Raw genomic sequence first — 11,804 nt, 5'->3', positions numbered from 1 at the left:
ACTAAGAGCTCATAATGTAATTTAGCATAAGTAAATTAAGTTTAGCGTAATGTATTTTTAATTAAAAGGTACATGTAAGGTTATGTCTTATAATTGTCCAATTGACCAGATATTGGATCTCTATTATATTGAATTAATTATGAAATATATTTGTCTTCATGCTAAAACTCACAATACAGAAGTAAAATTAAAATATGATTTTAATGTTATAAAGATCGAGGCAGCATCGTCACAATTAACGTAACTTGAAGAAAAGTGTTTTTCAAAAATATTTCATTAATCATTTTTCTTTAATTATTATTTAATTTTTGTCTTTCCATCGTAGATTTACATAACATTTGTTAATTTCAAGTTATTGCGTTCCTTAATTCAGAAATATTAGTGCTCTGAGTTATGGATAGGCAAACAGTTCGACAAAGTGAAATTTTACAGATGTAATAACTATTTTACAATAGCTGGATATATGTGGAATAGTTACTTAAACAAAACTGAGCTTTTAATTTTGTTCAAGTAATAACATAGAGTCGTAACCTATTGCGATATTGTGTTTGTAAATAGTATCACATCGTAAACAGTGCAGTATTTATACAAACGTGATAGTTGGGTTCAGAACAATGGATTCAATAAACACATATACTGTTTGGATTGTTTACGGAGCAATCGCTGGATTGTGTTACAGTTGTGTACAGTACATTTCATATTGCATCGATTTTGGTATGTTGGTATTACGCAACATTTTTGGCCAATTAATTATTGTGGAGTATAATATATTTAGGAGTAAAAAATAACGAAGGGAACTCTAGGGTAGGGGTATAATAGATACCGTATATATCATCTAGGAGATTTTTTCGTCCGTTTCGTCATGTAAGAGATTTCGGCAGAGGCTAGCTATCACCCTATCGGCAAAGACGTGCGTATTAACCGTTTTGCTATTTATAACGCAACCGCAGAGTTTATCGGCAGGAAGGTTGTTATATCAATTCATACATATGTAACAAAACATCTGTAATTATGAAATGTTACAGTTGGTGTAAAGATTAAAATAAATGAAATATACATTAATAATATTAAGAGGAAAAAATTGTTTGTTTGTTTATAATCACATTAAAAACTGCTAAACCGATTTTAATATCCTTTCAACACTAGAAAGCACATCTATGCGTAGCATAGGTTATTCATGCTATTATTTTAAATGCCAAACTGTGTCTTTGTTTATTTGTTTGTTTGCTGTATATGTTCGGCTGAACCACAGCACCGATGTTGATTAAATTTACCAGATATATGGCTTGCATGCTGGAGATGGACATTGGATACTTTGTATCATGGCAATACTTATGGTGCCTGCAGAAATACAAAAAGAAAATAACGCTAACAAATTCGCTGCCAATAGCTTACTATTGGCATATGATATGTTTACATAGGTATATAATTATAACATTCTTCGAAGTGGAGCTGGATTTGCTAGGAAACAATATTGTCACTAGACGGCGCCATTTCGATTCCATATAAATCGTAGTTAACATTTACGCTATCGAATAAGTAAAAGTTGGAAATTTCAAACTAGGCATCCAGATGTATGAGCTGCGAGGTACGTGACTACCAACGAAGCCATTTTTTGTATAATGAATAATCATACGCTTGATAACACATTGAGGGAGGTTCACGAAAATAGAAAAATGCGAATTCGTTGACAGTTTCCACGGAATTCCACACCTCGTAAACATAAATTGCGTATCGAGTTGTGGAAAGCTATTTATTTGAAATATGGTTTATTTCTATTTGGCTTTAACAAAGGTTACTACTGAATGTATGTAAATTTATTAATTGAAATAAAAAATTGGTCCATATTAATAGACTCGCTTACCGACTGCATATGTCATCATACATAATATGTGCAATTCTTATATTTGTCACTAAGGTACTTATTATGAAAATTAAGCTTAATTTGCTATACTCCGCGAACAGCAGGAGAATCTGTATGGTGTAATTTATAATTTCTTCAATCCTTATACTCCACACCAAACAGATCTTCGGTAATATACCCTCTTCGCACGTTTCGCTTCGAAACCGGAGCATCTTCTGGAGATGTTGACTTAACAATGAATAATTGATGAATAGAGATTTATGCCATCCACATATTCAGTCCCACTCCTTGGCACAGACCTCCTCTGATATAGATGAAATGGTTTTGGCAAAACTGCTGCAATGCGGGTTAGTGGAATTCAATGGGTTGGACATCACCAATTTCAAGCTAGTACTGAAAATTCTGCTACAGATAAACTTCTTACATTTTGTAGCCCGAAGAAGGAACAACGACGATTTTTTTTGTTAAGTACGAATGTTACCGGCTATTCCATCACCAACTTTTTTTATAATTACCAACCCTCGCTGGCCTAGTTCGGACTGCTAGAATTGAGACGTTGGTACATTTGAGAACATTATAGAGAATTCTGAATCAGGGCGGAGGTAAATAGCCCAATACCTGTTTTGTCTGAGCAGAAAAGAAGCGGTAGGCAGTGGCCATGAGATGCCTAAAAGACTGGCATGGAAGGATATGGGACCCCACCATTGGCGATTATCCTAACAAACCTCCTAACGATAAGTTACAAAAGAGATAGATATGCGCAATGCTCAGCGCCCGAGCGGAGTGGTGTGAAATATGCGGCGGAGAATCGGCGGAGATGGAGAAACATAGTGAATTGAGCAACATCATTTAGGAGCCACAATCCTCAGTAAACCTCAGGAAACGACTCACGAAGAAGAATAGTGAACTCTGAGGCATGCAGATTTCTTCACGATATTTTTTTTTCAACGCACATCTCCAAAAAGTTAGTGGTATTTGCCAGGGATTGAAGCCGGGTGAAGTTGAAAAATGGTGAACGAAATAATGGTAAATATTTTCATTAAAATTTTTAGTCTCGCATACAATAATGTGAAATACTAAGTTATGCACGTAAATTAACAGTATTAGAACAAAATTTTCGCACAAACACTTCAAAGTTTATTACGAAATTACGTATGCGTTCAGGCGTAACTTACGGATGATTTACGTATAAACTTTGCGAAGAGGTGTTACCAGGTATTTGTATCAAAGGTAAATTAAAAACTGTTGACATTGTCAAAGACAGAGGTTGTTTAAGGTATCGCAAAAGTATATGTGGAGCTGTTATTTCTCTACTTTTCTAAAAATTGTATCCGCTTCGACCGCTGTAATTAGTATTAGCTTGCAACTCGATGCAACTGCAGTTTAGTGCTGGTTTTAATGACTCCTAAATTAAATACAGTAAATGCCTTACTACATGTGGTGAGAACGCTGACTTGTTTCTATAATTAGATAAATATATGAAGTTATTCTATAATAAGTAGTGACATTAGTTTTGTGCTTATCATCATTAATATCATCATGATCATCATATCAACCTATTACCAGCCTACTACAGAGGACAGGTCTCCTTCCACAATGAGAAGGGCGTAGGCCGTAGTCCAACAGCAAAGCTAGCACGGCCGGGAGATAAAAATTATATCCCCCGATAATATCCCCCTGACGAGGGATATAATTAACGTGTCCACCAGCTAGAACACTGGAACATGGAATAGGAGAAGTTTACCTCCGTTTATTAATACACATATATTATTTGGACAGTATTTGCTCTTAAAGTTGATAAAGCTGTGGGAGAAGGTAAATTTTTATTCTTTCCCCGGGGAGATAATTGTCTCTTGCCCATGCTAGCCGTGCTGGAGCGGACTTTTTTTATTAGTACGTATTTCTAATTATCTATCTCCCCACCTATTCCTGCTATCTATTTTACTTCGATAATAATTATGGAAAAAAAATTGATAGTACGTCCAGCCAAAGTTAAAACACCAAGTGCAGCAAAGTTTAATCACGTAAACCCGCTGCAAGTCTCGCGTTCCTTCTGTTGCAATTTTATGCAATTAACCGACCCCAGACGAATTTTATTAGCATGTAAATTTGCTCATCAACTACGACCTTATGCTCAGCGCTCATTTCGTTTCGTGTATACATAATGAAATTGGTCTCCGGTGTCGAGAAACGAGTTGCTAGTCTCATGCAAACACAAGTATGTTTCTCGTTTAGTTTAATATAATGCTCCTCGTGTTCATAAAATCTGCTTGCATATGTAACGTAGCGTTGAGAAGATAAGCCTTTATATAAAGAGTTGAATGTTAAAGAACATGTTACTTAGGTATGTAAATTCACTCATCAAAACCTCACCTCGTCTAACGCTCAGCGCTCATTTCGTTTGGTGAACATACTCGTACAAAATTATATTGGTCTCTAGTGTCGAAACACTTGTTGCTAGTCTTAAACGAACACAATAATGTGTTTTTATTTAGTTTAAAGTTCTACGCTTCTTTAATAATAAACCGATTGTAATTAAGCGTCGAAGAAGATTAGTCTTCAGTTTTTATTAACATTAAATATTAAGTATTTTTGTCGTACGTACGTATATTTTCTCATCACGTACAACGTAATACTTTTTAAGTTTCGTTTTTACATGTTTAAATTATTGTCCCCGGCATAGACCCAAATTAGCCTCATACAAACACAAATATAATATGTCAGTCATATTGAAAAGTGAAGTGTTAACGATCACATTACTCGTAGGTATTTAAATACGATTATGAACTATATGCTATAACTATTATTTTGTTTCATGTTGGCATACTAAAATTGGTCTCCGGTACCGAAACAGCTATTTAGTCTCATGCAAACAGAAGTGTGTTTTTCGTTTAATTTAATGTAATTCTTCCCGGGTTATAAACCAGGCAAAATCTGCATAAATATGTAATGAGCATCGAGAAGGTCTCATACCATATTATTACATTTCCCACAGCTGTTAGTCATTTAAATTTTTATACAAAATTTTGTATAGAGGTTGGGAACCTGTCAGAAAAGCTGATAATACACCTACGACAACCAAGTTTGTATGGATGTTTGTTAATCTTTTACGCAAAAACTATGGAACCAATTTGATTGAATTTTGGAATGCTGATATATTATAACCTGGATTAACATATAGGTTGCTTTTTATCCCGGGAAAAGGTACGGCTCCCGCAGAATTTACGAAAAACCAAAAAACCGCGTACGAAGCCGCAGGTAACAGGTTTATATCATTAGAATTTGACCCATTTGTTACAGAAATTATTTAACTCACCAATTATAACAGCGAGCGGGACCTGTAATCTCTATGATATGGGGTTTTTATCGGCTCCAACAAATATTATCGCGTGTGTTGGTTTCAGCCTCGATCATGTCCGACATCTGACCTGCGTAAATAAAGGCAGTCGCCTTTATTTACGGCAGGGAATTGTTTGGTCTGGTGGTCGTAGCCAGTGTCCACCCAACTGATAAATAAGGGCCAAGCGTTCCGGTACGATGCCGCGCAGAGACCGAGTATGAGTATGGTTAGCCTACTACCAACTTAGACTGCATAATCATTTAAACCCAAGGTTTGTGTGAAAAGTCCAAGTGAGAAAAAGTTTAAAAATTTTCGATATGCCTAAGGACCACTTGCCAACACCATATTTCCAGCCTAAGGTGTAATCAGTTCAAAAACTGCATGCCACCACTAACCGTTATTCATTACAACTTGAATAAGCAATCTACTTTGATTAATTAGCTAACAAATGAAATAATTAGGAGACTGCGTCTTGCGTTCATTTTATTCACATTTGCATAAAATAATTGCCTTTGCAAGTCGGGTTATTTTATCCATGTAAACACAAAATAGTAATCTGAGGAAAACAACTGGGGATTTAATATATTGTGTCCTTCGGGAGTTCAAAATACGAACTCAGTATTTATTATCCACCCTTATTTCTCGCCTCTAATACACAGTACGGTTTTCAAGCTATACTGTATCAGTGTATGCAAACGTAGGTAATGACACTTCTTTGGTTTATTTACATATGCTTTGGTTTCTTATTGGTTATTATTAACATAGTCGGGTCAGGTGCGATTCATGTCATGTCTGGGTCACATCCGGGCTAAGTCGTGGTTACGGACCGGGCGACATGACCGCGTTTCAGGTTTCAGTGCTTCACACACTCCAGCTGAGAAATAGCCGTAGCACCTACTATTTGTACGAGTTGTTGCGTACTCGATTGGTGTTCCGTTTCTCGAAATCAGAACATAATATTACAGAGCCTAAAATACACTCTCTTGCACTGCGTCCGATTCATTAAAATCTGGTGGTTGCGCCGGATTTCTTCAGTCCTGAAATCGAACTTTCCGCGTATCAGAACATTCTACATTAAAATAATCACTATATAACACACTATATAAATAATCCTTTTATCAGGCACTTTATTTTTAATAAAAAGGTATTTCCTTTATATTTGGGGCATGAACCCAAAAGCTTTATTAGCTTATTTTAAATTAATTATACGCTGCTCTCCTATTTATGTTCTCTGAGTCGCCTCGTACAAAACCCGCGGCAGAAGAGGAGACATTCAGGAATTTAATTAATTTCTGAATTTTCTGGTCTGGTCTGGGCTTCGGCCGTGGCTAGTTATAACCCTACCGACAAAGATGTCGAGTAGGTACCATTAGGGGTATGGGTTATATAACTGCCATGTTCCCAAACCAGTTAGTTTTTTCCATTTTAGACTGCCTCTTCACTTAACAGCAGGTGAAATTGCAGTCCAGGGATAATTTGTTGTAAAATATATATTATATATGTTTGCATATGAAGGAGTGGTTACAACTGTATGTACCGTCACCACACGGCCTAGTAATATTAAAGATTAATGCGGTGAAGATGTTAGCCGTAAATTACCAAAATATGTCAAATGTTGTGAAAAATGCAATTTCCATCTAGGGGTTTACAATTTAATGCAGTCTACGAGAAACCGAATCAATTTTATTAGCACGTAAATTCCTCCGATCATTTCGACTTCGTATTCCCATGTACATTTCAGACGTGTGGAATGGTAATGGAATTGGTTGTTTCATTAAAACACATGGTTGCATGTGCTTGTTTACATTTCATACGTCGATCGCGCTTTGAACCGGAATTTAAAAAGACATGACGGCTTTTGCTCACGTTGTGCTACTAATAAAATGCTTTCTATGTGTCTGTAAACACTCTAACCCATTACCCATTTTAATTAAAATCTCAAACAAGTCGAGTCACGAACAAAAGCCATCATAAAGTATAATAATGTTAAACAAACTGCAAGTTCCATCCAGGGTTTTACAATGTTATGCAATCTACGAGAAAGCGTATCAATATTATAAGCACGTAAATCCTCTCATTAATTTCGAATTAATACCCATTTCAGACGCGTGGAGTGGTTGGAATGGTAATGGAATTGGTGGTTTCATTAAAACACATGGACGCAGATATTGTGTATGCATCAGATGCGTTTATTGTATTTTTTTTGTTTTTACCAGACTTTTTAACTACATAACACTTATTTATGGATGTACCATCCAAGAGATATTTCGTTGCTATTTACTGTTTAATCTTAACTTGGTATTGAATGTTTAGGTTTTCGGTTTCCGTAATTAAAGGCCAACACGGAGCCAAGTATAGCCAGCGAGTAGAGCCATGGACAAGACACACATAAAAGGTACAATAACGTTTAACAAACTGAAAATTTGAAGGGGATTATTTTATGCAATCTACGAGATAGCTGGTAAACTTTATTAACGCGTATCTATATTCCCTTTTTAATTTCGACGTATTCATTACAGTCGTGTAGAATGGTAATGAAATTGGTGGTTTCAGTAAAACACATGGACGCATATGCTTGTGTGTACATTTGATCCGTTGATCGAGCTTTGTACAGGAGTTTTTAACAGATGAAAGATATTTAATTATACTCGCATGATTAAAACATTGATGCGGTGATAGCCCAGTGAAAATCGGCTTCACTTTCGGTGGGCCGAGTTCGAATCCCAGCACGAGCCTCTAGTTTTTCTAAGTTCGTTTTAAGTAATTAAAATATCACTTTCTTCAACGTGAAAACCTTTTGAGGAATCCTGAATGCCTCCATGTTTTCCTTATTGTTCTATCTCTGGGCTGGCGTGGTGGGCTACGGCCTAAACCCTTCTCATTGTGGGCGGAGACCCGTGCCTTGTAGTAGGCTGTTAAAAGGTTGATGTAATTATGGTGATGAATTAAAAACCTTCTTGTAGGCATGTATATAAATCATCATCATCCTTCAAAACACCCGCATGAAAGTGAAGTTCCGTACTAAAAGAGAAAGATAAAGCGGTATTACGAATACTCTGCTGTCAAGTTGCATGATACTTAGCTTATGCCTTACAATATTATATGCCCCCAAGTTATTAGACTTTGAGGCTTACTATCATCGCTTAAAACTGTATTATTATAATATTATTGACGTTCTTGTTTGATATAAATTCCTACAAACAATTAGTAAAGAAATAAACTTTAGGTATGTCAAAGTTTGTCTTATAAAACAGTATTTTTAAAATGTTAGTAAGCGGTCTAAAATTTAATACTTTGTTTAGAACGTTGACCCAAACCAAACCGTTAAATGCTTCATAAAATAGTTGCGATTAATTAAAGATAGGTAAATTTTAAAATCTCGGTTAACCATATTTGTCTGCGTAAAATGTTTGTTTAATTGAACGTTAAAATCACAAAATGAATTTCAGATATTATATACTTAATTTTAATGTATGCACCGAATATGTGATTACATGAACCTACTTCAATGAAATTTTTGAACTTAATATTTTGTTTTTCATTTATGAGTTTCGGTATTTATTATTTTTCTTATTAATTTAATACACTTGAATGAATAATTACCACGAATGCGAGATTCAATTTTAAAACTCATTTTTTATTAAAAAAGTTCTTAATTACTGAACGTAATTCGATTGACTGAATAAAAAATTAAAAGATGGACAAATGTGAATTAAAAAGCTGCGTAGGTTTAGTGATGATTGACTACGATCACAAGAACTCAATTCCCGGGTACATGAAACACAAAACCGGTTAAATAACACCCAAAAATTGTTTAGTAACGAGGTCGTGTGTTAGAAATATCTTAATTAAATCTATATATATTCTTGTAATTAATGTTTATGAATGTTTTTTTGTAATATGAATGTTTTTCAGTATCTGTCTGGTATGTCTGTTTATCTGTATATTATAAGCAACTACGCTTACTTTGGGACTAGATGGCAATGTGTGTATTGTCGTAGTATTTTATCATAAGAAGCAGTGATATTCCAGTAAGTAGGACTTCGACTTCACTTTCGTGGGACCGAGTTCGAATCCTAGTTCGTACTGCTAACTTTTCAAAGTTATGTGCGTTTTAAGCAATTAAAATATCACCGGCTTCAACGGTGAAGAAAAACATCGCGAGGAAACCTGCATGCCTGAGAGTTCTCCATATTGTTCTCAAAGATGTATGGATCTACCAATCTGGGCCTGGGCCATCACTGGGCCAGCGTAGTCAACTAGAAGATCCGTGCCCTGGGCCGGTAATGGGTTGATATGATGATGATGATTCTTGGAATAAAATAGTAGCTGGTCGATTCCTGTACGTGAATATTAAAGTTACTTGTTATGGGGAATGAAAAGTATTAAGGGACAGGGAAAGAGTGGCTGAACAGCAAAATTGATTTTGACCAAATAAAGAAATAAAGTATATAAAGTTTTCGAATTTTCTTTCACATTACGGGGTTCTCGAAAAATCCTGACAAACCTGGACGAAGTCACGGGTAACAGCTATAATTTAATATTTATAACCGATTCTAATGTCTGGATCAATGGGCCGAAGCAACATAGCGTACCCTACCAGGCACAGTGGTCAACGCCAATTTCTTAACTACGTGCTAGTATTTGAAAAAAAAACAACGAAACTTTTCCGAAACACTAACGAGGCAAACTCATATTAAATACTACTAATCAATCAACATTTCATATAGCAGCAAAATTTATTGACCATTTCTATTGGCCAGTTACTCGAACATTCACAAACTATATTTAGTATCCAACCGAACTACTAACTAACTATCTAATACCTTTAAACTAGCGCTTCCTGTAAATATATATTATGGATATTTATAATCTGAATCTCGGAATCGGCTTCAAAGATTTTATGACATTTAGTATCCAGAGGGTTTCGGGCAAATAGATTAAGCTAGCTTGCATTTATAGAAAACGTCGGTTTATCAGTGATTTAAAGCAATGAAAAATTGCTACAATATCAATAGAATACGAAGATAATTACGCCATCATATCTACAAGGTTTATGATAGCTCAGGTTGAAAATCCGGCGGTCCCGAAACCAGAAGCTTTTTTGCATTGATCTGAATTATCTAGAATACTAAATATTGCATCGCATGCCCAAAACGGTCGGAAGGGCACTTAATGACCTAGCATCTACTCCGAAAAAAAGAGTCAATTATACTATAAATAAAATTTCCGTTGGTAAACAAGTCTCTAACGGGGGCTGTTTGTTTAAGTTTTTCTTTTTTCGCTCGCTTACCGTAAGTTTTTCATTTTGAATTCTTTATTAAAAGCCCTGCACAAATATTACGCGCTAGTGATCGATCAACTACATAGTGATAGTTACTAATGGAATAAAATGAAAATGAACAAACTTTAATACCATTAACGTCTGGCAGATTTATTTTGCCGAGATTGGGCAGAGATGGGGCCCTTAATACCAGGTGGCAGGAGCTGTAACCTCGCCAGAGCAGTCGCAGTAGTGATATGTCGACAAACGGTTGGATTCATTCAAGCTGGTTTGGGCCGTTTCTGCCCTGGCGAAGAAGCTGGGAAGTTATAATGAGTGACCTTGAAGATCATAACTCACACAAAACTATTATAACGCAACACATGCACGACCTGCTAGGCTTCTGGAACGCCCTTGGATGGCTGGAGTAGCAAGCTCAGCGGGGTAGTGTTCGACCAGTAGCGTGCACTGGGTTTCTGACCAGGGTATGATGGAAAACTGCATAAAACGGTACAGAGGTGTATAGAGGAAAGGTAGGCAGTGCTTTTGTGCATGTATGAAGTGCCCGTCACTGAGTTCGACGTATACAACAAGGGGATATCTTGCGTGCGGAAAACGGCCCAGTATGAAGAAGAAGATGAAGATAAAAAGCTCGCTGTCCAAAACCCAACCTAACCTATTGTGGACCGTCCATGCTGCTCGCTTATGATTTGCGGTAAACAAAACGTAAATCTGCCAGAGCACCGATATACATACTCGTATTGTAAAAGTTCATCCAAGAGCTTAAACTCCTGCACATTTTGCTGCGGTGCGGTTTAAATGGGCTACGACCTTTAGACATCGTTTCATTGTGACCAAAGGAACTCCTTTTTGTACACAACTAAATTCCAGAACGTTGTATATCTCAATATCTGTAACATTCACATTTGTTATTGAATGAGATTGAGCACCTATATCATTAAAGTCGATTTACATATCAAATGATCGTGTTTGTAGGCGGCCATCGGTTCATTTCGTTACAATTACTATAATTTGTAGGGATGTGTATTTGTAGACCTGATAGGTAAATCGAATATTATACCTTTCACTTTCTTAGCTGGATAAGCAGATTGTTAAGTATCAAAGTTTTTGTCTCAGGTGCTTTGCCGATACTGGAAACAAAAAATGGCACCGTCCAAAGCAATACGGAACGAATAAACAGGTTAAAACTTTTTACAATTTATGTTCAATTAGAACAAGTTCATTTATTCATCATCATCACATCAACCAATGAGAAGGGCGTAAGAGGTTAAGACCAGCAGGCCGGCAGGCAGTCCACCACGCTGGCCCAGTGCGGA

The sequence above is a fragment of the Pararge aegeria genome, chromosome 10, assembly GCF_905163445.1.
Source record: "Pararge aegeria chromosome 10, ilParAegt1.1, whole genome shotgun sequence".
Taxonomy (NCBI): Eukaryota; Metazoa; Arthropoda; class Insecta; order Lepidoptera; family Nymphalidae; genus Pararge; species Pararge aegeria.
This window is presented reverse-complemented; position numbering follows the sequence as displayed.